The sequence below is a fragment of the Phacochoerus africanus genome, chromosome 6 (genome assembly GCF_016906955.1).
Source record: "Phacochoerus africanus isolate WHEZ1 chromosome 6, ROS_Pafr_v1, whole genome shotgun sequence".
Taxonomy (NCBI): Eukaryota; Metazoa; Chordata; class Mammalia; order Artiodactyla; family Suidae; genus Phacochoerus; species Phacochoerus africanus.
The window spans coordinates 12,210,833-12,235,460 of NC_062549.1; the positions used below are offsets into that span (position 1 = coordinate 12,210,833).

General features: G+C 53.6%; 1 long non-coding RNA gene across 11 annotated transcripts in view; it reads right to left on the minus strand.

Moving 5' to 3' along the window:
- The window catches only part of LOC125129024 (uncharacterized), a 217,278-nt gene that overhangs the window by 78,171 nt on the left and 114,479 nt on the right, over positions 1-24,628 (minus strand). For all 11 annotated transcript variants that reach the window (XR_007135394.1, XR_007135389.1, XR_007135388.1 and 8 more), the window contains one exon: positions 1,425-1,545. This is a non-coding gene — a long non-coding RNA (uncharacterized LOC125129024). The remainder of the gene's footprint in view (positions 1-1,424; positions 1,546-24,628) is intronic.

Sequence of the window (24,628 nt, forward strand, 5' to 3'; positions counted from 1 at the left end):
GGGCAAAGCCCCATGCTCTCCATCTCCGTGGGTCACGCGGCTCCTGAATGCCCCGGCGGGGGTGGGGGGATGAGAAACGCAACCGCCTTTTGAAAAGGTGTAAGGCGCAAGCAAAGAGGACACGCACGCGTGAGCACCGTCCTGGGCTGCTTTCTCCACCTGACTTCTCGCCGTCCACACTTTCTCACCCGACTTCCCACCCTTGCAGAGGTTTCCCTGGTGCAGGAGGGCTCATTTTTCCTTTTCTCGGCACATTGCTTATTCTTTTCAACATCTCATCGAAGGGAAAAAAAACCACGCCTGACCTCCCTCTTGGCGCCACATCTTTAAAAACTTTCTCCCTTTGCTTCCCACTCTGGCTTTTCCTCTCTACACCCGCCTTTTCAATGATTCAGTCCTGTGTTCTTTCAACAGCCCTGAGGGGAGGCCCAACCCTGGGGCATCAGGATGTGTAAGAGGGTTTTTGCTCTAAACAGGCTCACCAGCCGGGGGTCGGGGGGGACTGGGGACAACGCAAATGACCTCCTATTGGCCTGCCCTCAACTGCGGGCTACAGTCCAGAGGGGGGAGCCATCGGCTCTGCGAGGGGCGAGGTGCTGCACACAGCCAGGAAGGTGAGTCACAGGCCATTTCCCAGGCGGACTTGGTGGCCGGTGCACGGCAGTCTGAGGGCTTGGAAACAGTCTGCTGCATGGCAGGCCCTCTAAACGGGGTCCTGAATGAATTAAAAGGAAAAAAAAAGAGACCTTCATCCGTTTTGGAGCACTTCCTCCTCCATGAGAGGCAGAAAGCCTCTTCTCCACTATCACACTCAGCGCCCACAACATCCTCCCGGGCACTCACAGCATCCCCAGTTTATAAATGAGGAAACAGACTTGGGGGAGGCTGAGTGAGGCGCGCAGCAAGACCAGGAAAACGGGTTGGCCTGAAGCCGGCAGCTGTAACCTCTTCCCCTTGACCCCGGGGCAGCCTGAGACTGGAAGCTGGAACAGGAAGCACAGGGAGGCGAGGTGAGAGGAAGAGATGGCAGCCGGATGCCCCCCCAAGGCCTGCAGACTTGATCTCATCATCCCACCAACCCCCGTCCTCTCCCCCAGGGCAGGCTCCCCGTGCCTCAGCAGAACCGCTGCGGCACCCTCTCCTCTGCCAAGAGGCAAGGCACAGGTGTCCCGCTTAGGAGATGGACAGCTCCTTCCTCAGCCAGGGACAGAGGGAGAGCGCCCCCGCACAAGGGGCAGGGGACCCGGCGCCGAAAACCAGGACCTGTGGAGCGGGGCGAGGCTACTGCAGGGCAGCTTCCCAAGCACAGGAAGCCAGGCCCGGCCGAGCAGTCAAAAACCACAACCCAAGCTGTGTTGCCAGAGATCACCGAGTCCAGTCGCCACGTCTGGTCCCAAAAGGCTCAAGAGGAGAGCATCACTTACCTTGGTTCTTCAAAGCCCACGATATTCCAGCTTTAGTTCGGGGCAGGACAGTTTTCAAGTCCTTCTGGAGTTCTGAACGGATCTGCATTTTTTCAGATTACACCACAGCCATCACAGGAATCTAGAAATACACAAGACAAGGGGATCGTTAGCGTCAGTATGCACAGGAATGGATTCGATAATGACCACTTCATTCTTCTAAAAAATAAGAAGTGCATATTCACTACACACTAAATGAGAAGCATCAGAAGAGCGGGCATTAATTGAGGCTGTCAAGCACTGCACTGGACATCTGAACACATTAAAGCCATCTGATCCTAGGAGATCCTATGAGATCAGAAGTCACAGAAACAGCCAGGCCACAGTGGACGGTCAGGTTTTCGCGGCTCCCAAGCCCCCACCCATCGGCCACAGTCCCCTTCCCTGCTGAGGCTTTTTCATCCATCTGATTCCAGGAATTCTGGGTAGAGAGGGATGAGAAACATTACCCAACAACTTCATTCTGAGAACGGCCAGTCCCTGGAAGCCCAACCCATTCCGCAGACGGTGGGGGGCGGGCATGAAGCACGGACACTGCATCTGATTAACCAGGTTGTGAGCTTTATCTGCGCTCAACACTGTCCTGCAGTTACGAGTGATCAATGGACATCACGCATCACCCAGGAAACCAGAGATTCTTATCCTAAGTGCTGAGGGAGACGGTGGACATGAAGAGGCCAAAAGGGCAGGGCAGTGTGGAGAATGCAACCCAGGAGCCGCCTCCCCTTTAGCAGCTCTGGAAGTTCCTTCTAAGACCCCCGGAAGCTGGGCTGAATACTCTGCTGGGTTGGCTCAGACCCCGACCCCCTCCTCTCCTTCAAGGGCAGTGCGGCACCCACAGAAAGTCACACTGTGACATATACAGCGGGTGATCCTTCCCCCTTCCAGACTCCCTGCCCCCCTAAACCCCCAGCATCTTGGCTGCCAGGTTGTCAAGGAGACAGACTCAGTGAGCAGACTCAGAAGAACGAAGGCCAACAAGTGCTGAGGGGCAATTTGCCCTCCTGTCTGGGAAGAGCCGGGGCAGCACCCAGAGGCTCTCCACACCGATCGAGGAGGCAGGCGGCTTGGATCCACGGCCACCCATCCCCTCTCTCCTCCAGGAAGAATCTGGGAGTTCCCGTCGTGTCAGTGGTTAACGAATCTGACTAAGAACCATGAGGTTGCAGGTTCGATCCCTGGCCTTGCTCAGTGGGTTAAGTATCTGGCGTTGCCGTGAGCTGTGGTGTAGGCTGCAGATGCGGCTCGGATCCTGCGTTGCTGTGGCTCTGGCATAGGCCGGTGGCTACAGCTCTGATTTGACCCCTAGCCTGAGAACCTCCATATGCCACAGGAGTGACCCAAGAAATGGCAAAAAGACAAAAAAAAAAAAAAAAAAAGAATCTGGCTCTAGTTTGCCTCTCTGAGATGCGCCCCCCCCCCCCCCCCCCCCCCGGTTGTCATACCCCTCACCTGAATGTGTGAGCATCAGGGACAGACCTACAAGGCCTTGCAAGCCCCAGAGAGTTCCCATCTCCTCCCACTCAGCGTGTCAGAGTCCCCAGACAGGCCCCACGTGGGGAAAGACGCAGCTCTCGGCACAGCCATGCTCCCCACCGCCACGGGCAGCCTCCCACGCTCCTCAGGCATTTTGACCAGGAAAGCACTTTTTGCCTCATTGTCCAAATGCATTCGCTTCATTACCCAAAAAAGGCAGTGGCCCAGCTTCCTGGTGGACTGCAGGCTCCTGTCAGGCTGCCCGGGTTGGCGGCCCAGTCCTAAGACTGCAAAAGCCCTTTCAGGAGCCTGAGAGAGTGACTTCAGCTCTCTGAGCCTCAGTTTCTCACCTTCGAGTTGCTTCTTAGTGGTAAGAGAGCATGTACTTATTTATTTATTTATCGGTCTTTTTAGGGCTACACCCACCGCATATGGAGGTTCCTGGGCTAGAGGTCGAATCAGAGCTGTAGCTACCGGCCTCCACCACAGCCACAGCAATGTGGGATCCAAGCCGCATCTGTGACCTACACCACAGCTTGTGGCAAGGCCAGATCCTTAACCCACTGAACGAGGCCAGGGATCGATCGAACCTGTGTTCTCATGGATCCAGTTGGGTTGGTGACCCGCTGTGCCACGAAAGGAGCTCCCTAAGTGAGCCTCTTTGCAGAGCTCAGCACTTGGCCTGGCATGTTAGGAACCACTCAAAAACATCAGACATCACCAACACCACACACTTAAGCAAGTGCCCGCACTATAACTTCTCAGTCTCTTCCAGCAAGGGGGAAAAGCAAGGTCTCCCCCCTTCCTGTCTCCCCACCATGACCTGTTCGGGGTAGGGGCTCAGGACACAGGACTAAGGGGAGGGATGAAGCCCCAAAGGCTGAGATTTGAGGCCTGGCTCTGACTCTCACCTGTCAGCATCTTCATCTGGGCAACGGAATGGATAATGACACTCAGCCTCTCTCCCAGGCGAGCTGCCAGGATTAAGGAGATGGTGAAGGCAGAAGGCACTCTGTAAACGTCAGGGTACCAGGGACGTGTAGTCAATGGTGCCACTTGGGAGCACTCAGAATCAGGACGCCCAAGACGCAGATGGGGCCCAAACCCTAACCCCTTGGCCCGGCTCTTCCTTGCTCTGCCAGTAAGAGCGGCTACCTTCCCAGACCGGCCAGGGACCACTTCGATGTACACAGAACGCTCAGCACAATGTCTGGCTCAGAGCAAATGCTTAACACCTTGCCATTCTCAGGATGGAATCGTTGTCAATATTCCTATTGCCTGGCGGGCAGACGGACAGTCCTGGATCTGAATCCCAACTCCGCTCCTTCCCGGGAATGTGACCAGGGCCCAGTCACTTGACCTCCCTATGAGGCGTTTTCTCGTCTACAAAAGGTGGACCAGCCACATGGTACCGCCAAGGATTACAGGACGTGCAGCAAAGCAGGGGGCCTAGCATGGACTTTCCAGAACGAAGGCCTCAACCTGAACCGAGGGCCCCAAACTGGCCTGGACGCTCCAAAAATGTCATGGTCAAGGACAACGAGGGCACTGCTCCAGGATAAAGGGAGGCTAAGGAGGCAGGGCCATTGAACGCAGCGATGACGATCCGGAATCAGGAAAAAAATTGTCCAAAGAACACGATGGGGACGACGGATGAAACTGTGCCTGGCCTGTGGATGAGATGGTACGACTGCAGCAACGCCAACTGTCCTGAACTTGATGATTACACTGTGGTTGGGCCAGCGAATGTCCTTCTTAGGAAACACACTGACGATTTAGGGGTAAAGGGCAATGTCTGCAATTTACTCTGAAATGGTTCAGAAAAAACAAGTGTGTGTGTGTGTGTGTGTGCTGGGAGTGGAGAGTGAATTAACAGTTGGAGAATCTGGGTGTAAAGCAGTTCTTGGATCATCCTTGTCCTCTGTTCCACAGCTTTGAAATCACAGCCAAGTAAACAATGACCCAGAGGTGGGGAGCAGGACGGCAGTAACAGGTCTCAAGGCCCAGGATGGCCCATCCAGGCAGGCCCAAAACATAAGCCTCGCTCACAAAACCCAGTCACCTGGTGTAGAAATGTTATGATTTAGTGTGTAGAACTACTGAAAAGGGAATTCCTGTTGTGGCTCAGTTGGCTGGTTCAAGCCCTGGCCCTGCTCAGTGGGTTAAGGATCCAGTGTTGCTGTGAGCTGTGGTGTAGGTCGCAGACACGGCTTGGATCCCACGTTGCTGTGGCTTTGGCTGTGGCTGTGGCTGTGGCATAGGTCGGCAGCTGCAGCTCTGATTCAACCCCTAGCCTGGGAACCTCCAACTGCCGCAGGTGCAGCCCTAAAAAGGAAAAAAATACTACAAAGGGTAACACTGAAATTTAACTTGAACTCCCTCCCCACCGGCCAAGACAAAGGAAGATGGATGGATGGCTACTCCCATCCCCATGCCCCAGGGCAGGGCGTGGAGGGCCCAAATCCTGGCTCTCCAGCAGGGAGCCAGGGGAGGGGTGCACCCTGGAGGAGGGCAGAGGTGCCGTGGGCCGCTGTGGCCAAGGCTGGCTTTCGCTACGTGCCAGGCACTGCTATGAGAGCTGCCTGCATCTTGAGTCATTTGATCTCCCCAAGAAACTTGCAGGCAAATTCTACAGTTACTCTCCTTCGGGACTGCAGGAAACGGAGGCGCTTGGGTTGAAGGGTGGGGATCTGCCTGGGTTTTAATCTGCAGCATAAGGAAGCTGGGACTTGAGCCCAGGCTGCATCCTCAGGGTACCCACAGGCAGAAGGGAACCAGGCACTGCAGGCCAGCAGAGCCAAGCCGAGGCCCCAGGCCCTGTAAGGCTGAGCTTGCAATGTCGCAGGCAGCTGCAGGGGGCTGAGACCCCAGGCCCCTTGTGCTGTGCCCTCCCACCAGGTCACAGCACCCAGTTGATGCTCCCTACCTGCTGGGAGATCCAGCCACACAAACACATCTTTTTCAAGGAGTTTCAATGCAACACAGATGATCTCAGGGAGACCCAACCAACCGGGGACATACGTGCCATTGAGGAGGAGACAAGGGGGTTTGGGGACAGAATGGGTAGGGGTCTTCATTGAAAACTCTCCTACCCCTTCGGTGTTTTTGTCTTGTGAATAACTCATCTCTTCAAAAAGGTTTGCTTGTTGTTTTTCATACAAAGAGAGAAAAAGAGGTCGACCCAGTTCCTGTGTGAGGCTGCTCTGGGTGTGGGCCACTCTGTGCTCACAAGGCTGTGTCCCCTACACAGCTCTCACCTCCTCCTGTTTCCTCAGGTGAAGGGACCAGAATGAGTAAAGACCCAGAGGGAGCAGCAGCACCCATCAGACTGGAGGGCGTGAAGACCTGAGCACCAAGAGATCTGCGAACAGGTCCCTGGGAATCCAGAGCTGCTGTGAATGCTGGGTGGGGACCCCACCTAAAGTCACCCTCTCCCAGCTAGCTAACTCTGGTGCCAGGGATGGGGCAGTGCTCTCTGCCCTGCAACCACCCAGGAGGCAACTGGGGACTCTCAGGATTCCCATTTTATAGCCCAGGAAACAAAGGCTCGTGATGCTTTGGAATGGTGCCAGGTCCCAAGCAGGGGAGGGTTTGGTGCAGAGCACAGAAGTCTAGCTCCAGAAACGGGGCATCTAACCCTCCCCTTCCCCCAGAAGGGCAAGCAAGGACCCACTCCTGTCCCATGAAGAAAGGATTTGGAGTCAGAGATTCCTAAGTTCCCAGCCAAGCCTCCCCCATGCCTCCCCAGCCCCCCAAAAAGCTGCAAGCACAGGTCAGACAGCATTTGGCAGCGTGCCTTGTGTGTAGACAGATAAAGATAGTATCTGTGAAAATGCTTTGTAAACTGTAAAGTTCCATGCAAATCCTCCCATCACAACAGAGGGTGCTGGGGCGGCCGGGCAAGGAAGAGGCTTCTAGAAGGGCAGCCTTCTTGGGCCGCTTTCCCTGAAGCCCAGGAACATTCCACCTCCTGACCTTCCACCCCAAACTCCCCTTTTCAAACCTGCACTTGCATCCAACCTGGTCTCAGGAACATCCTCCCACCTCCACCTCCCAGCCCAGGAGGGTAAAATTATTAAGTCAACCTCAAGGTAAATAGTTTTCAATTCTCCAACCCCCCCAAACCTTCCTTCCTGCCGGCACACTTGGGTCTTGTCACCCAGAACATCAAAGCTATCGCTTTCGGTAACAGCCTCTCGGATGGCTTGGGTGACATATGCAGATAAAAACAACCCGCCGCACGCCAGGCTGCGAAGCACGTTTTGGTGGCCCCGTGGGAAGGTGGGTGAGCTCAGAAGAGATGGGGCGCTGTACTGGCCAGGGTGAGCAGGGAGGCCCGCGGCCGCCCCTCCCTCCCAGCCCAAGCCCCCCCGGGGACCCTGGAAGCCCATCCCCACGCGGTGCCCCTCGTGAAGGAAGGGGCTGGATGGCACCATCTCTTAAGTGGTGTTAAGATCTGCAATTCACTGATTCCATCTCGTCCTCTCTGCTCAGTCTCTACTTCCTGAACCGTATGATTTACATACAGGGGGGAAAAAAGTGACGACGTGGTTGCTTATACGCTGGGCTGTAGTTTTTGGTGACTCACAAAGGAGAAAATACATGTTTCCACTCAGCTCTAAAGAGTGGTCCCTCCACCTCCAATTACTCAAAAGTCACTGGGCCAATGGGACCCCGGGGGAAGTTCCAGGCTCCTGGGAGTTCAGACGTCAGTGGACGTAAGTTTAGCCGGGAATTTCCAGGGCTGGACAGGTGCACCAACAGGTGGGCTGGATGGAGAGTCCCCATCCTCCCTGAGAAAAACATCCCTCACCCCTTCACCCCCCATCGCAGTAAGTCAGCTTCTAGGGAGCCAAGGAAAGCCTGCGTCCAAGACGGAGGCCAGGGCCCACCTTCCAGGAAGTCACAGCCCCAGAAAGACTGTCACCTCTTCCAGGAAGCCGATGATGAACCACCGCCCACCCCAAATCCCCTAGATTATAAACTCCCTAAGCGCAGTAATGGTGCCTGGCATGTAATAGATGCGAAAAAAGATCACTGCTAAAATAGTAAATATTCGCTGGATGACTTCATCATGCTGCCTCCATAAAGTTTAAGTCATTCCATCTCCCTCCAGACCGGGTGCCTGTAGGTACCGGGGATAAGCAGACCTCGATCCATCCAGCCATCACCCAAAGCACCTGCTGATCGTACCAGCAGAGGGGACCTTCGGCTGTTGACCCTCTTTGCAGACTGTCCTGGCTGAGAAGACATGACTTTGCCCAAGGTGGCATACGATGACTGATCACACAGTGGCCGGTTGATCCTCCTCTCAATTCTGGACAGTTCTGGAGGGCTGTTCTAGCTCCAGGGCCCCCCACCTGGGGGTGGGGGGTGGCTGAGGCCTTGGTTAGTCATCGTCACAGCTCGACTTCTCCCGCTGCCCCATCTTGATTTCCTCCCCCTCAGCTTCACATCTGCCGCTGCCAAAGGCACCCCCTAATAAACACCCTACCTACCAACCTCAATCTCAGCATCCACTTCCCAGGCGACACAACCTACAGCAAGACGGTTCTTCTGATGGATGCTCAGGTCCTGTGTCACCAGGATGAAGGCTTTAGGACCAGGACAAGGAAACAGACCTCCCTAGCTGGGTGCCTTAGTGACAAGGATGCTGAGACTAGGCTCAAGGCTATGCTCAACGAACCTGTAGTTGTTTTAATGAATGAGGAGTCCCAGGTCATGATCTTTATCTGCGCTCCCCCAGCAGCCAGTATAGGAAAGGGGCTCTGTTGAATGATGCAGTGATGACTGGCTGGGTAAGTGGATAAACAGACATATTTGGTTAACAAGAAAGTCACACCTAAAGCAGCTGGTCAACAAATGACAGACCAGGAATTGGCACAGGTTAAATTATGGAATCTATAATTTCTCAAGAAACAGTAACGGTGAAGATGACAAGTAAGCCACACACGGAGAACTCCCTGGAGAAGGTGGCCCGTGATCAGCAGTTGGAAAGAAGTGAGAGGATGGAGGGGGGCATCTGAAACAAGAGAAATGAGACATCAGCACTGGCACCATGAGCTCTCACTGCTCGTTAGGAGCCAGGACATAACCACTCTCGTGACAGGGCTGCCGTGACAGCCCAGGACAGTGGCTGGGGGGGGTGGGGGTCGGGAAGCTTCCATAAGCAGAGCAGCCATCACCATGAATGTGGGCTGTGATGGTCCCATTACCAGCGAGGCAGCACTGATGAAAGGTCCTGAACAAAGCACTGCCATCCGGAGACTTAATCCTCCAGTGACAGGAAGCCATTGAAGCTGTGAAACAGAGGGCTAGGTGACAGCTGGTAACCTAAGCTTCAGAACTGGTGCCAGGTTTCTCAAATCACCCATCCGTTAGGTTGGGGACAGTGGCTTGGTATGTCTAGTCTGCTGTGCTCCCTAGCAGATGGGGACGTGGGAGGGACCAAGAGGCCCCATTCTGAGAAGGCAGCCTCGGGGGCAGACCCAACACAGCAGAACCTCAGACTCCAGCCTCAGTCTCCCTAAGAAATGTACTGGGGGCCATCCTCACCCAGGCTCCCCCGAGACCCACTGAGGGTGATGCCCGAGAAAACAGAGAGGGGTGCCAAAAGATGTGGGGAATAAGTGGGAACAAGGGTAAGCGGTGAGGACAATGGGAAAGGGACAGCGTTTACCTAGGAAAATTACAAAACGAGCGATGTCCCAGAGGCTATTTGTTAAGCGGTACCGTGTATGCTATTAGAAAACACAGACGACTTTGGCCTATGGCTCATCCCTGATCAAAAAGGCATCAAAAAGGCTAAATGCTGCGGCCAGCACAGGGGGCAGGCAGAGGGGAGCCCACCTCCAGGACCCCTGGGATGCTGAGAGTCAGGCTGGAGGCACAGGTCGCAAGGAGGCAGTAAAGCTCAGAGTTCAGGGAGTAAAGTGCAATGATGAGCGACCCGGGCTGGAACTGTGGCTCCGCCACTTCCTTCCTGCAGGGCCAGGGCCAGGAGGAGACCACTCCCAGTGCCTCAGGCCTCGTCTGTGACACCAGCCTTCCAGGGCGCCAAGAGGAGCCCAAGAGCACCTCTGCAAGGTGAGGGACACTCAGCTCGCCCCCCAAAGCGATGCTAGTGTTATTTAGTCATCGGCCACAGGCCTACATCAGCGCGGTAGTGCTGCCTTTCTGCTTGCACCCCACAAATCGAGTCTCTTGTGATGCCTCTCCTGGGGGCTGGATGGATTTGAGATGGGGGCAGCATGGAGACATAGTTGACCCCAACAGCTCTGCTTTAACAGTTACTCACAGAAGCCTGCACACAGATGTCAGCTGTGCCACCCGGGTCTGAGGGCTTCAAGGAATGGTGACAGCTTCGAACATCCATCCCTCTCACTTTACCACAGAAAACAATGAAGCTTCGAGAACCTTCGAGGGCCTCATCTAAACTCACAGGGCAGGTCTGCGGCAGGGAAGGGAGGGTGCAGCTGGAGTCCTTGGGACACACCCCCGCCCGACACCCTGCTCTGTGAGTTCAAAGGCTGGAGTCTGAGTACATTCCCGTGGGGCTCACCTCGTGGGGTCATCCAAGCAGCACGTGACTTCTCCCCGGGTAGGGAGGACAGCAGAAGCGCTGGACTGGCCACAGTGGAAATGCTCTCAAGTGACCACAGGTCAACGGTCCACCCAAGAATCAGCAGAAGGAAGGAAACCCTGGCATCAGAGAGCAGGTCAATCCTAAGGAAGTCACTGGGTACGGCCACTCATCTCCGGCCGCCCCAGTGCTGGGCGCCAGTGGGCTTTCCCCATGGATCACGAATCCTGAAACAGCCACATGGTCCCCAAGTGACAGAGGGGCTCAGGGAGCTTCCTCAACACACAGCCGGGTGTGAGTGCGTGCTGCATGGCGTGCCTCGTCTTCTCAGCCATATCTTCCCAACAAAGCCCTTTCTCAAGTTCCCTGGCTCTCTTTTCCCACACTCTGGTTTTTAACCGAGACACGAGGTGCCCAGCACGGCAGGCGTACAGGCAACAGCAACACCACCGTCAGAAAGGCTATGGCAGGAGCTCCTATTGTGGCTCAGCAGGTTAAGGACAGGACATGGTGTCCATGAGGATGCAGGTTCAATCCCTGGCCTCAGTCAGGGGGTTAAGGACCAAGCATTGCCTCAAACTGTGGTGTAGGCCGCAGATGCGGCTCGGACCCCGAGTTGCCGTAGCTGTGGTGTAGGCCTCAGCTGCAGCTCTGATTTGACCCCTAGCCTGGGAACTTCCAAAGGATGTAGGTACAGCCCTAAAAAGAAAAAAATTTTAAAAGGGAAGAAATGCTATGGAAGGGAGTTCTGCTCCAGAGAAGGACCGGAGGAGATGTGCTTGGAGGTTTCTTTTCACTCAAAGATTCTCGGAGTCTATCTAAACTGCAATTCCAATTCCCATCCAATTACTCTGCGCGCGCACACACACACACACACACACACACCCGCCCCTGAGTTAAATGTAGGCATTCATACAGATGCAAAGACGTAAGCTTTGCTCTTCCTTAGGGATAACAAGGCTCTTTAAAATCCATCCTGGCATCTCCCAACCGGCCCCGGCCTTCCCGGGGCAAGGAAGTTTCCAGCAGGAGCGTCACACGAGGACTCCAGGCACCCGAAGGGCAGGCGGGCAGAGCTAAGCCAACCCCACAGGATGTGGTGAGGCAAGGCAGTAAGAGAAAATCAGAGAAAGCTATCTAGAAACGCAAACGGCACCACAAATAAAGCGACTGAACAGGAAACACAGGGACTTTTCTTCATTTTTTTTTTTTTTCAAAGCTAAGAAGCCCAAAAATAGTTGAAAGACATGTCGCAGAGCTTTCCGAAGACAAATCCTGCCTTGTTCAGAAGACAAATCTGGGGGTACAAGTATTAAGTCTGAAGTCGTGGAGACTCCAAGGGCCAGTTCAGATGGCCTGCAGAACTCCACAACACGCAGGAGGAGCAGGGGCTTTCGAGCCCAGCCTCCAAACCCGGGAACCTGTGTTCCAGCCCCTTGGCAGTTCACACAAAGGCTCAATTCTGAGGCTCGCTCGGTTTAAGTAAAGGCTGCGTTGCAACTGGCTCAACGTGAAGGCGTCCACGTGGAAAGTAATGAATTTGGCTGGATGGGCAGCCAACATCAGCATTGCCCAAGAGAGTTAGTAAACAAGCAGATGAAATAAAGAAATAGCCTCATTAAGGGTAAGAAAAAAAAATATAAATGTAACAAGAGACCGTTTTGCATCTATTGAATCATAATTTTTTTAAGCTAATAATAGCTGGTGTTGATGAGGCTGTGGCGAAACAGGCAAGTCCACATGTTGATGGTGGCAGTGTCAATTGAGAGTAATTTGGCCATATGGGGCGAGAGTCACAAAACTGTGCCTTTTGACTCAGTAATCCTTCTGCTGAGAATCTGTCCAAAGGATTTTCCAAGAAGAGAAAAGCCATACGCGCAGAGCTGCTCAGAGCACCCTTAAGTATTATTACGGCCCGTTACTAGGAGCCTGCATTTTCAACACCAGAGAGCTGGTTTAGAAGATTTATCAACTTGATGAACCTCTTTAAAATTGATCATTAGGGCGTTCCCATTGTGGCTCAGCAAGCTAAGAACCCAACTAGTATCCATGAGAATGTGAGTTCAATTCCTGGCCCCGCTCAGCGGATTAAGAATCCGGTGTTGCCCTGGGCTGCGGTGCAGGTTGCAGACACAGCTCAGATCCCGCGTTGCTGTGTCTGTGGTGTAGGCCAGCAGCTGCAGCTCCAATTCGACACCTAGCCTGGGAACTTCCATATGCTCCAGGTGTGGACCTTAAAAAAAAAAAAAAATCATTAGTAAGGTGCTTGAACAAAATGCAAAAATGCTTAGGGCATAATGTCAGATTACAGAATATTCCCTACACCTATGCCCATATCAAATCATAAATTAATGTATGGATAGACAGATCAGCTACCTGGAAACAATCTGTCTGGTCAAGGGGAAGGTGGTTACTGATTTTACGTACTCATCCATTTCACTCCTTGGCACTGCAGTGCTGTTGACGCAACTGGCGGCAACGATATGGACGGTGATGATTTTTATTAGTGAATCTTCAATAGCGTATAGAAAAGGAGTGAGCCCTAGAAACCACACTCGGGGTATGAGAAATGGTCAAAGCCAGAGGCATCTGAGGATCTACTCAAAGAAACGCGAAGATGGAAAATGTGGGCGCTGCTGGGGCTGCGCATCAGCAAGGCCAGCCTCCCAGGCCCCGTGGAGCGTCCGGCAGGCGGCATCTGATCTTCTCAGCTTCCTCCTCCCGGCCACGCCCCGAGTCCCCAAACAGGAATAGCGAGGAATAGCGACCTCCGGACCTGTGCATATGTAAATGTCCCCCTTCCTAAAACACCAATCTGTGCTCAGAGGTCTAGACATCATTTAAATACTGAATTCCCTCCAAGAGGTGCTTCTCAAAAAGGCAACTGAGACCAGTTTCTACACGTGGTGCTCGAGGTCATACTGAACTTTCGTTTTCTGTGGGGTGGGACCCAGCTGGGATTTCCAGAGCGTGCAGCAGCATCGGGGAACAGCGGCCCCCACTCAGAGTCCGCAGCGATCAAGTGAGGGGTTAGCACTTCAGTGTCACGGGGGACAGTCCCGACTCCACCCCTACCAGCCCTGGTACCTTGGGACAGGTTATCTCACCCTTGTGACCTCAGTTTCTGCATCCATAAAATGGGGATTTTTCCAGAGCCTTCCTGGCAAGGAGCAGGAGGTAAGGGGGAGCACTGTGAGGACTGAGAGAAATACAGGCACTTAGCCCAGAGCCCAGCAGCTGCGGGCGCTCACTGAATCCTGGCTCTCGCCATCACTCTCGGTCCAAGACTCCTTATCCAGTAGATTCATCTGAGGTCTTTGCGCCATGTACGCCCATGGGGCGAGGGGAGGCGTGCTAGTCAACGACCAAATGCAGCTCAACCCCGGCCGACATTCGGATCACACGGTTGCTTCCCAAAAGCCCAGATGCCCCCTCCCAGTGCATTACATCCGATTCTCTGCGGGTGGGGACCTGGCACAGCTAGGGCTTTTTTTGAGCTGAATCCATTGTGCCACTGAACTGGGGCACACCTAACTTGGGCAAGAGCAACAAGTGATCTGTCCCCCAAACCCCCAAGCCCAGGAGAGCTGGTGGCAAAAGCCTTTATTTCTTTAGGCAGCAGCTCCTTCTGGAAGCATCAGGCACTCTCTGAGTTACTGGCAGAGGACAAGGGGTTCCCCACTCTCTGCCCTCCTGCTCAGCCCTGTGACTTCCTGTAAGGCAGTGAAGTGGGCCAGCGGGAGCGACCTGCCCCACAGAGGCCACCGGGAAGCACCTGACCAACTCAGGCAGTGACACGGGCAGGCCAGGACTGAACACAAATCCCCGGGCTGTCCCTGCTCCACCACAGCCTCCTTCTCATCCTCTGCAGACCGACGCCCTGTGAGGCCTGGGCGCGGTGACAACAGGCGGGCCTCGGGCAGGTGCACTGATTTCAGAGGGGGCACGTGTAAAGCGCAGGGGATCACACCTGGGAACCTCAGACCCTTACCCGTGAAATGGGCAGAACCTTCCCTGCAGGCGGCTGGGACTATGCCCAGGGCCAGGCCCAGGAGAGGTTTTCAACCAATGCAGGGGAGCTGCGGTTGGTGCAAAATGCCACCAAGGGAGGTTCGGGGGCCACTCTTCCTGTGCGAAACACAAGCCCTCCTCCCCTGCATGCAGCCTTCCAGGCCTCGACCCGGCGGTGCAGCAAGAGCTGCTGGAGGATCTGCAGGGCTGCCGGGGGCCAGATCCGTGCTCTCCTGTAGGGATCGGCACCTCGGGAAGGGAACGGCCCCGCGGTGCTCAGCCTGGCTTGGCCTGATGGAAGCAGGGCTTGCCAGGCCCTCTTCAACACTCTGGCCTGCCTGGAGGGCTCGGGGCTGGAGTGTTCAAAGGCCAGGACACTGCTCCTTCCTGGCCTCACTCCTAAGGAACCAGCCACAGACGCTGCCTGGGTTCCAAGGCAAGAGCCCCCATTTCCATCACACTGACTTACCCACAATGACAAATCTCGCCCTCTCAATAGGCTTTGGGGGTTGAGGCTATTCTTAGTCCCACTTTTCAGATGGGGAAAGTGAGGCACGAGAGGGCAGCTCCCTTCCCCAAGATCGCCGTAGCAGGACAGAGCCCTGCAGCCCTGCAGGTTCCAGACGGTGGGTGCTCCCATGTGACACCACAGTGCCCTGGCTCCAGGGCTACCCCTCCTCTGATCCCTCCCTTGGGACCCATCACACTCCTTTTCTATCCCGCCCAAGGCAGGGGGCTGGAGACCCTCCATGGGAAAAGACACAGCCCGCCGGCTTGAGAGGTCACCTCGACCCCACTCCCCACCCTTCACCACAGCTTTCCTGACTTGCTCCACTGGTCGGCTTTCACCTAAACCAGTCTCTGGGTTTGCTGTGACCTCCTGGCATCTTCAGTTACCAGGGGCCATGGACCTCCTAACGCAGAATCCCTGACGAGATCAAAACGGGCAGTGCATGTGTGGAGCAGAGAAGCTGTGTGTGCCAGCCTGGCCCTCACCCCCGGGACTCCGAGCTGCTGCATCCCCAGCCGCCCACCCTGGCTTCTGCCTAATGGCATTTTTGAAAGGGAGCCACCCCCGCCCCACCCCACAGCGGCCCAGAGCTCGGCACTCAAGAGGCCCAGGGTATCTGGACAACAGACGCCCCCAGATCCGCACCTGTTAGAGGGACAGCTGAGCAGAGATCCTGTTCCCTAAGAGGCCAGGCAGGTACAGGTCCCTGAAAAAGAGGTGTGTGCACTCCTGGGTGTCTGCTGGAGCCTCTGCCCGGGACAGAAAGATCCCGAACTTCTCCCCAACTGCCATTTGGAAAACTCTGTGGAATCTGTTCGTCCAATCGGCCAGGCAGCCCTTGCACAAACATTGCTCCAGCCCCACTCTCCTGCACGTGCCTGCTGGTTGGGCACAGGTATGAACAAAGAAGACAGTGCACACAAAGACGGGGTGCTCCAAGGTCACAGGATGCCAGGCCTTCAAACCCCCAAGTGCCCTGGCAAGGAAGCACCCAAGCGTAACCACAGGCACCCATAAGTGTTAGCTGCCGTAAGTGGAGGAGACGGACTTTTCTAGTCCATAATAAGGCCTGCATGTGCTCACATATTTGCCAATGACCCTGTCGTGTGACCTTGAGCGAGTTTCAGATCCCCCGTGAGCAAGCGCCTGAGATTGAAAGGAGCCGTGAAGATGCAGCACACTTTCTTCTTTGTGCCTTTATGAAAGGAGCAGCAGTGACCAGGGATGCTGTCCCTTCCTTAGGACGTGTCTCAACATCGGCCAGGGAAGCCAAGCGTGGACTCACCCTGAAGTGGCCTCGTTCTTGGCAGGGCTGTGGAGCGCGCTCTGGACCCGGAAGATATTTTTAATCTAACTGCTCAGTCCCCACAGGTGCAAACTGAGGGCCAGAGAAGTGGAGTGAAGGGCCAGGACTGGGCCCCAAGATGCCCAGACCCAAGAGCCTCGCTGCCTCTGCTTCCGGCCAACCGGACCTCTTGCTGGACCAGCTTCCTGCCTCACCAGATCGTTCCCTGAAGCATCCCAAGGGCCCAGAAGAGTCTAGCACATAGTAGGTGCATGTTGAACAATAGGTAAGTGTTTGTTGAATGAGCATTTGTTAAAGGAACCCAGGGTGGGAGGGGGATATGCAAAATTGGTCTTAATATTGTAAATGCTGCTCACAAAAACAGCAACAGCCTTCTGGGTGGAAAAATAAAAACCCTCAAAGGGCACTCATACCCTCTGTGTCTGTACTTCTGGGAACTCCTCTGCCATGCTTTCCTCTGAGAAGGCAGGAAAGGGTGAGAGCAGCAGGACTGAGCGCTGCCCAATAACAACTGTGATGCAAATAACCTCACCCATTCACTCACCAGGCATCTGCCAAGTCTCATGAGGCCTGGACACTGAGAGAGGCCCCAGGGGCCCAGAGGAGGCAAAGCCACCCCTGCCAGCAAGGGAGGTGCAACTGCGAGGAAGAGCTGACAGTTACCAAGGCAGAGGATGGGTGATGGAGGGAGGTCCAGAACTCTAGGACCAGAGAGGGCTCAGCCTGGGGCAGGATGGAAGGCTGCCTGGAGGTGGTGGCGGATCCCAGAACCTGAAAGACACATGGCGGCGCCTCCACGAAGATGGGAACGCAGACAGGCCAGGGGAGAGTCCAATTCCAAAAGAGACGGAGGGGCAGTGGGCACCATCAGAGCTGGCTCCCGCTGGCCAAAGGTCCACCCTCTTCCCTGAGCACCCCAGTGGGAACCAGACACCAGCGTAAGTCGTAGTCTGTTCCTCTGTGAACATGGAATGCTAAAATGGAGCAAAACCCCCGCAAGACAGAAAAAACCCTACGCTTGGGATTTGGAGACCAGATCCAAGCCTCTAAGAGGTGCTGTGATCCTCAGCTTCTCATCTGCAAAGAAAGGTCAGGGGAGAACTGGATGATCTTCAATGATGCAGCGGAAGTTTTTAAAAAATGAATTAATGACACCTGGCTAAAGGACAAATAAGGAAATAAGGGTTAAAAATCCATCAAACTGGAGAGCAGCGCGAGGCAGATAATGTCTGGAGTGACAGCCTCCTAAGGCCTGGCCGGCACTGTGGGGCACGTGTCTCACGAGCCCTCGGCTGCTCACCCACTACTGCGCCGGGACACAGTGCCCTCCGTGGTCCAGCCCAGCTCCACCCCCAGCCCAGCTCTAGCAGCACGGCTAGATCATCTTCACACACACACACACACACACACACACACACACACACAAACCGGCATTTCCCAGTACAAGGTGTGATATCAAATCAGTGTGGGGACTTAAGCCAGACAGGTGGCAGTATATTTAATTCCATCTCCTGTAAAGCCCCAAGCTCATCACACACCACCTCAGGTCTCAGGTCTACCCCATCTCAACCAGGGCTGGCCCCCATCACCACCCAGCGCCAGTCAGCCCTGGCTCTGATCCCATCTCGGTGGTGCAGCAAGCATTCTGAAACGCCAGCTTCGGCCTCTCACGCTGGCACTTAAAGGCTACGTAGCTCTCTCCACGCCCCTGGCACAAAGCCAAAATGGACTTCACTCCAACCTAAAGCACTCCTGCCCGCCTCCTCTGGGTACCTCCTTCGTTTCCTGACCACCCCGATCCACACTACTGGGCAAGCTTCTGTGAGCTTAAGCAACCACTCTCCCCAGCACAGCCCTTGAAGTGTCTGCCGTGATGATCTGAGTTCTCCTCTAAACCGCCTCTGCCAGGAGAAGCAAAGTTCCCTCTGGGAAAAGAGAGGGTCCTACTTATTTCTGCACTCCCAGAATGCAGCACAGGGCCTGGCCTGTACTATATGCTCAATTAAACTACTGTAAAATGAAGAGCATTCTGCAGTTTGAGCTGTCCTAGGAAGTGAGAATAATGAGGTTTTTCTTTTCCCGTTGGTTTTTTTTTTTTTTTTTTTTTGGCTGCGGCATGTGGAAGTTCCCAGACCAGGTGTCAAACCCCACATCACAGCAGCAACCCAAGCCACAGCAGTGACAATGCCAGATCCTTAATCCACTGAGCCACCAGGGAGCTCTGAGGTGTCCTAGGAATTGAAACAAGAATACCCCCATCAGGATTTAAAAAAAAAAAAAAAAAGGCGTTCCCATCGTGGCTCAGCGGTAACAAATCTGACTAGCATCTATGAGGAGGCAGGTTCAATCCCTGGCCTTGCTCAGTGGGTTAAGGATCCGGGGTTACCATGAGCTGTGGTGTAGGTCACAGATGTGGCTTGGATCCCATGTTGCTGCGGCATAGGCTGGCAGCTCCACCTCTGATTAGACCCCTAGCCTGAACCTCCATATGCCATGGGTACAGTCCTAAAAAGGGCGGGGAGGGGGAAGACACGGAAAAGGATTATCTCTGCCTCAGTTTTTGCATCTGCAAAGTGGAGACAGATTCCAGAAGTCAGTGGACAGGAAGGAAGTCCCTCAAAGCAGGCCCTGCGGAGGCTCCGCTGATAAGCGTCCTCTCTTGTATCGTGAGCTTGCTGAGTCTCCTATCAGGGTGCATGCATCCAGAAGGCTCGTGGGTGACAGGCTCTGCCACAGAGATCCTATCTCCTGGCAACTGAACTTCAAAGCATCTTTATCGGGAGGACCCACCTCGAGGACGACGGACGGTCGGTTCCTAGCTTTCTCTTGGTAATCCTTTTATTCTGGGCCTGCCAGGCACACCCACTCAGCCTTATCTGCCAAGTCCCCAAACTGTTGTCCTTCTAGGAAGGGTGTCTCTTATCTACAGACCTCCAGGGGGTGAGGGACCTGGAGGCAAATGGAAGGGAGCCCCACCATCCCAGCTCCGGCTGCGGGTCCGCCACTCCAGCTGCGGGACCTCAACCTGACACCCCCTCTCTCAGGGGCTCACTTTCCCCCGTTTTCTCCTTTGCAGAGGGGGGTGGGGTGGGATCCAGGCCCCTCCAACTTGGAAACTGCAATAATAATAATTCGAGGGCCCTGTGAGTTAGTACGCATAACGTGCTTAAGAACTGGGCCTGGCACGGTGGTACCCATGCCTGCAGCCATATAATTATGACTTCTACTACTGTTATTCAGTGAGGTAGCAGGCAGTCACGGTTCTAGAGTCACTGAGCAAAGGAAGGCACACAGTCCTAATTCTAGATCACAGAGGTCAAGACACATTTGAACTTAGAACCTGGAATCCTAAATCCTTGGGTCTCCCCCCATGCGGCCTCTGGCCTATGACCTTCTTCCTCTGGACCTCAGGTTCCTGCTCTGGAAAAGAGATCTATCAACCTGTTCTTTCCCAAAGGGAAGATCAAATAAAACAGAAAGGATAAAGCTTTCTAAAGTGGGTACCAGAGGTGCTAAGTAATTATCTTCATCGGAATGAATCAATTACAACCTCGCCCACACTTAAATCAATCAGCCAGCCAACCACTCTGTCGTTCCTGTTTGATCCCTTGCCCATGCCACCACCACTAGCCCCAGTCATTGCCATTTGTCCCCGCACCCTTTCTGTAAGGTGTAGCCTGCTTTGATCATCCGGCTGGGCTTTTGGTGCCAGGAATTAGACACTGTAGCCAATATCTGAGAATGGGTGCGTCCTCGGATGGCACAGCTACTCTCATCCCGGGGCCTTGACTGGTGGGACAGGGAGCAGGAGGGAACCTGGCCATGACACCCCACACCCTGCTGTCCCCATCCTGCCCGCAACAACTGCCTGCCTTGTACAGCTTTGGGGATCCCAGCAGCATCAGCTGCCCCACATGCACCACCACCCTGAGGACAAGACAAGCACGGGGCTAACTGCAGACCAGAGCCCCGGCCATGAAGCTGGGCCGCCTGGGTCGAGTCCTGCCGCTGCCACGTAAAGGCTGTGTGGCCTTGCACAAATCCATCAGCCTCTCTGAACCTCTGTCTCCTTAGCTCTAAAACGGGGATGCTAAATAGCAACTTGCTCTTAGCTGCTGTGAAATTCGGTCCGTTTGTGGACAGGGCTGGCCTTCAGGAGGTGGCAGCTCTGCTGCTGTGGTTGGTGAGCTACACAAACACGCAGAGGAAGATGGCAGAGGTGAGACGGTGCCTGCGGAAAAGGCAGTCAACGTGGAAGAGAGAGCATCAGGGCTTGCCGGGCCCCCGGCATCCTCGTGCCCTGGGCATCAGGCTCTGGAAAGGGAGCCATGGTAGATTCTGGAGAGAAGGAGCTAAGACACCAGGCAGAGCCCGATGGGGGTGGGGACGGGGGAGGGGAGGAGAGAAGGTGGATTCACAGGCATGGGCCATGGGCACCACTCCCAAGGTTACCCCCACTATGAAAATACCACAGCACACGCTTATCCTTGTTTTCTAGATGAGGCTCAGGGAGGTTGGACACTGGGCCAGAAGTGCCCAGAAGCCTGGGGATGTGGCCCCAGCGAGCAGGAGGCCTTTGCTCCCACGATGGGGCAGGGAGAGCGGTGGGTGAAAACTCTCTTTGAAACGCATTACAACACCATGCAAGCTAGGCCGGTTTTACTGGCTAATTTCTACAGAGAGGAATAAAAATTAGCAATGACGGGGGCGGTGATAATAACAATCGCGCTGCCTGTGAAATGACTATTAGTTTTTCTGAGAGTCAAAACTGTTTTTAATTGGAGTATGGCTGATTTACAATGCTGTGTTAGTTTCAGGTATACAGCAAAGTGGCTGAGTTATATATTTTCAGATTCAATTCCTTTCTTTTCTTCTTCTCTTTTTTTAAAGGCTGCACCCACAGCACATGGAAGTTCCAGGCTCAGGGACTGAATCCCAGCCACAGCTGTGACAATGCCAGATCCTTTAACCCACAGCTCTGGGCTGGAGAGCAAACCTGCACCTCAGCAGCGACCTGAGATGCTGCAGTTAGATTCTTAACCCACAGTGTGATGGCGGGAACTCCCACATTCTTTTCCATTATATTATTATTGAACATACTTCCCTGTACCATATGATATATCACTGTTGCTTATCTATTTTATGCATAGCAGTGTGTATCTGTTAATTCCTGGTTCCTAATTTAACCCTTCCCCAAGCCCCCTTTTGGTTTTGGTAACCATAAGTTTGTTTTCTTTCTTTCTTTCTTATTCTAATTTTTTCCCCTTTCTTTCTTTTTTTTTTCCCCGACTTTTCTAGGGCCACTCCCACGGCATATGGAGGTTCCCAGGCTAGGGGTCTTATCAGAGCTGTAGCCACTGGCTTAGGCCACAGCCACAGCAACATGGGATCCGAGCCACGTCTGCGACCTACACCACAGCTCACAGCAACACTGGATCCATAACCCACTGAGCAAGGCCGGGGATCGAACCTGCAACCTCATGGTTGCAGTCAGATTCGTTCACCACTGAGCCATGACGGGAACTCCCGTAAGTTTGTTTTCTATGTCTGTGAGTCTGTTTGTATTTTATAAATAAATTCATTTGTATTACTTTTTTAGATTCCACATATAAGTGATATCATAGGATATTTGTCTTTGTCTGATCTATTTCACTTAGTATGATACTCTCTAGGTCCATCGTAGAGATGCTGCAAGTGGCATTAGTTCATTCTTTTTTAAGGCTGAGTAATATTCCACTATATATCCCATCTTCTTAAACCAACTGTCTATTGATGGGCAGCTGGACTGTTTCCATGTCTTGGCTACTGGCAAGTGAACTTGGCTATTGCTGTGAACATCGGGGTGCATATATCTTTTTGAATTAAGAGCTGAAATGACTATTCTTTTAAAAAGCCACCTGAATACACAAGAAGAAACCTCCACAAAAAGGTGGGTTCCAGCTTAGGTTCAAAGCAGACCCTGTCTTCACTCTTTTGCAGAGAAATATAGGACTTAATGAAAAGAAATTAAACTAAAGAGCTGTGTCTGCCCTCTGCCACAGAAGATGGCAGAAAGGCGGCCAGGCTTTCCCTGCCACAGCTCCCTGCCTGTCCCTACACAGCCTGGAGAGACAGACCAGGCTCTGTCCAGAGCAAACACGGTGGCCTGCTGCTCCCTCCGTGCCAGCCAAGAGACAGCCTTTGATGGCGGTGGACAGAGGAGGGGTGGCCCATTTGCGGCCACAGCAACCACGCCAGCCCCACCAGCCTGGCACAGCACAGTCCTCCCTGGAGCACAAGTTATAAAGCTCCGTCGGGAGCCGCTGAGTGCTGAGGCCAAAGCCAGGGTTCATCCCACTTGAACACGAGTCCCAAACATCCTTCTCCTCTTCCATTTTAACGCACTGTAATTGCTGACTCACTTGTCTATATGCCAGGGCTCCTCCAAGACACCGTCCCAAGCCATTCCATCAAGAGGTGGTACAGAGCTATGCGTAAATTCACAGCTCTGTAGCCCAACTCCCTAGGTTCAAATCCAGGCCTTGCACAAACTAAAGACACACCTCGGGCAAGTCACGAAGCCTCTCTGAGCTTGGATTTTCATCTACAAAACAGAAATGGTGATAACACAGACGCCTGTGCACAATTCCAAAATCTAAGAAACTCTCAAGATCAACTTTTACAGTTATTTTTGAAACATGACTTGAACTAACATGAAGCTACTTACTGATTTTCTTTCTTCTACCTAGTATTAAGATTAATACATCTTTTTTTGGGTGGTGGGGGGGGCACACCTGTGGCATATGGCGATTCCCAGGCTAGGGGTTGAATCAGAGCTACAGCTGCTAGCCTACCCCACAGCCACAGCAATGCCAGATCCGAGCCTCGTCTGCAACCTACACCGTAGCTCACAGCAATGCCGGATCCTTGACCCACTGAGCAAGGCCAGGATCAAACCCATATCCTCATGGATCCTAGTCGAGTTCGTTAACTGCTGAGCCACGAAGGGAACTCGGAAAATTAATACATCTAGAACTCCAGAACTCTTAGCTGAGCTGATACACAGTGTATTAGTCTCCTACAGCCGCAGTAACAAAATACCGCAGGCTGAGGGGCTTTAACGACAGGTGGTTACTTTCTCATAGTCCTGGAGGCTGGAAGTCCAAGATCAAGGTGTTGGCAGGTTAGCTTTCTCCTGGGGCATCTCTCCTCTGCTTGAATACAGACACCTTCTCACTGTGTCCCCGTGTGGCCTTTCCTGGTGGGCATCTCCCTGGTGCCTCTGTGTGTGTCTGAATTTCCTCAAAAGGACAGAGTCAGACTGGGCTGGGACCCACCCCAACAGCCTCCTTTGAATTTAATTACCTCTTTAAAGGCCCTACCTCCAAGCACAGCCACACTCTGGGGTCCTGGGGTGTAGGGCTTCAACAACCAGGGGATAAGGGGGCGTGATACCCGGTTCAGCCCTTAGCACATGGTGTGATATGTGCCCTGTATTGTCTTTCTGGAAACATCATAAATTCAGAAACATGTCTCACCTCAGGTGACCCAGGTGACAGGTATGCCACATGGCCCACCAGACGGGGCTCCATGGGGCTTGAAAACACAACATGCACACAAGTGGCTGCCCACTGAGTCTGAGTCCCAGTAGACACACAACCACAAGGAGATAGTAGCTCATTACAAAACATCTCTACCCATTACAATACAGGCAGTGCCAGGCCTCTAAGAAGGATTCTCAAAGCATATTCTGAGGGCCACAAGGAAAGCTAAGAGGGACAGAGGGGCAGCTGGACCTCCCTGGCAAGTCTTCTTTTGGGTCCTTGTCAAAAGCATGACAGAAGCCATGGTTCGCTGTTTCCACTGCTGCCTATGTTTGTGGCCTATTTGCTGTAACTAAGAGTTATTCAAAACGGCTAATATTTGAAATTTGGTGGGTGTTTTCTCTAAAGCCCTGAAGCCAGCACCCTTGGTCAAGCTCTGCCCTTATGTATACATCTTCTGTGGCTGCAATTCCACTGAGAAAGAGGAAAGGGGTGCCAGGTGGCCTCTGACCATGGATCTGGGCTAGAGTCCAAAAGAGAGAGGAGGGTGGAAGGAGAGAGAGAGTTCTAGTCATCTAGGAAACCCTCACGGAAGTGGTCTCACAACGTTAGCATGGGGGAAATGTCCCACTCCTGAGGCCTGGCAATCTGCCTTTTGGCTCCTGTGAACTTTGGCCTCAGCTTCCTTCTCTGTAAAATGGGAACAAATTACCTGTTCAACCTATGGAGAGTTTGGGAGGGGTGTGGCTGGTGCTT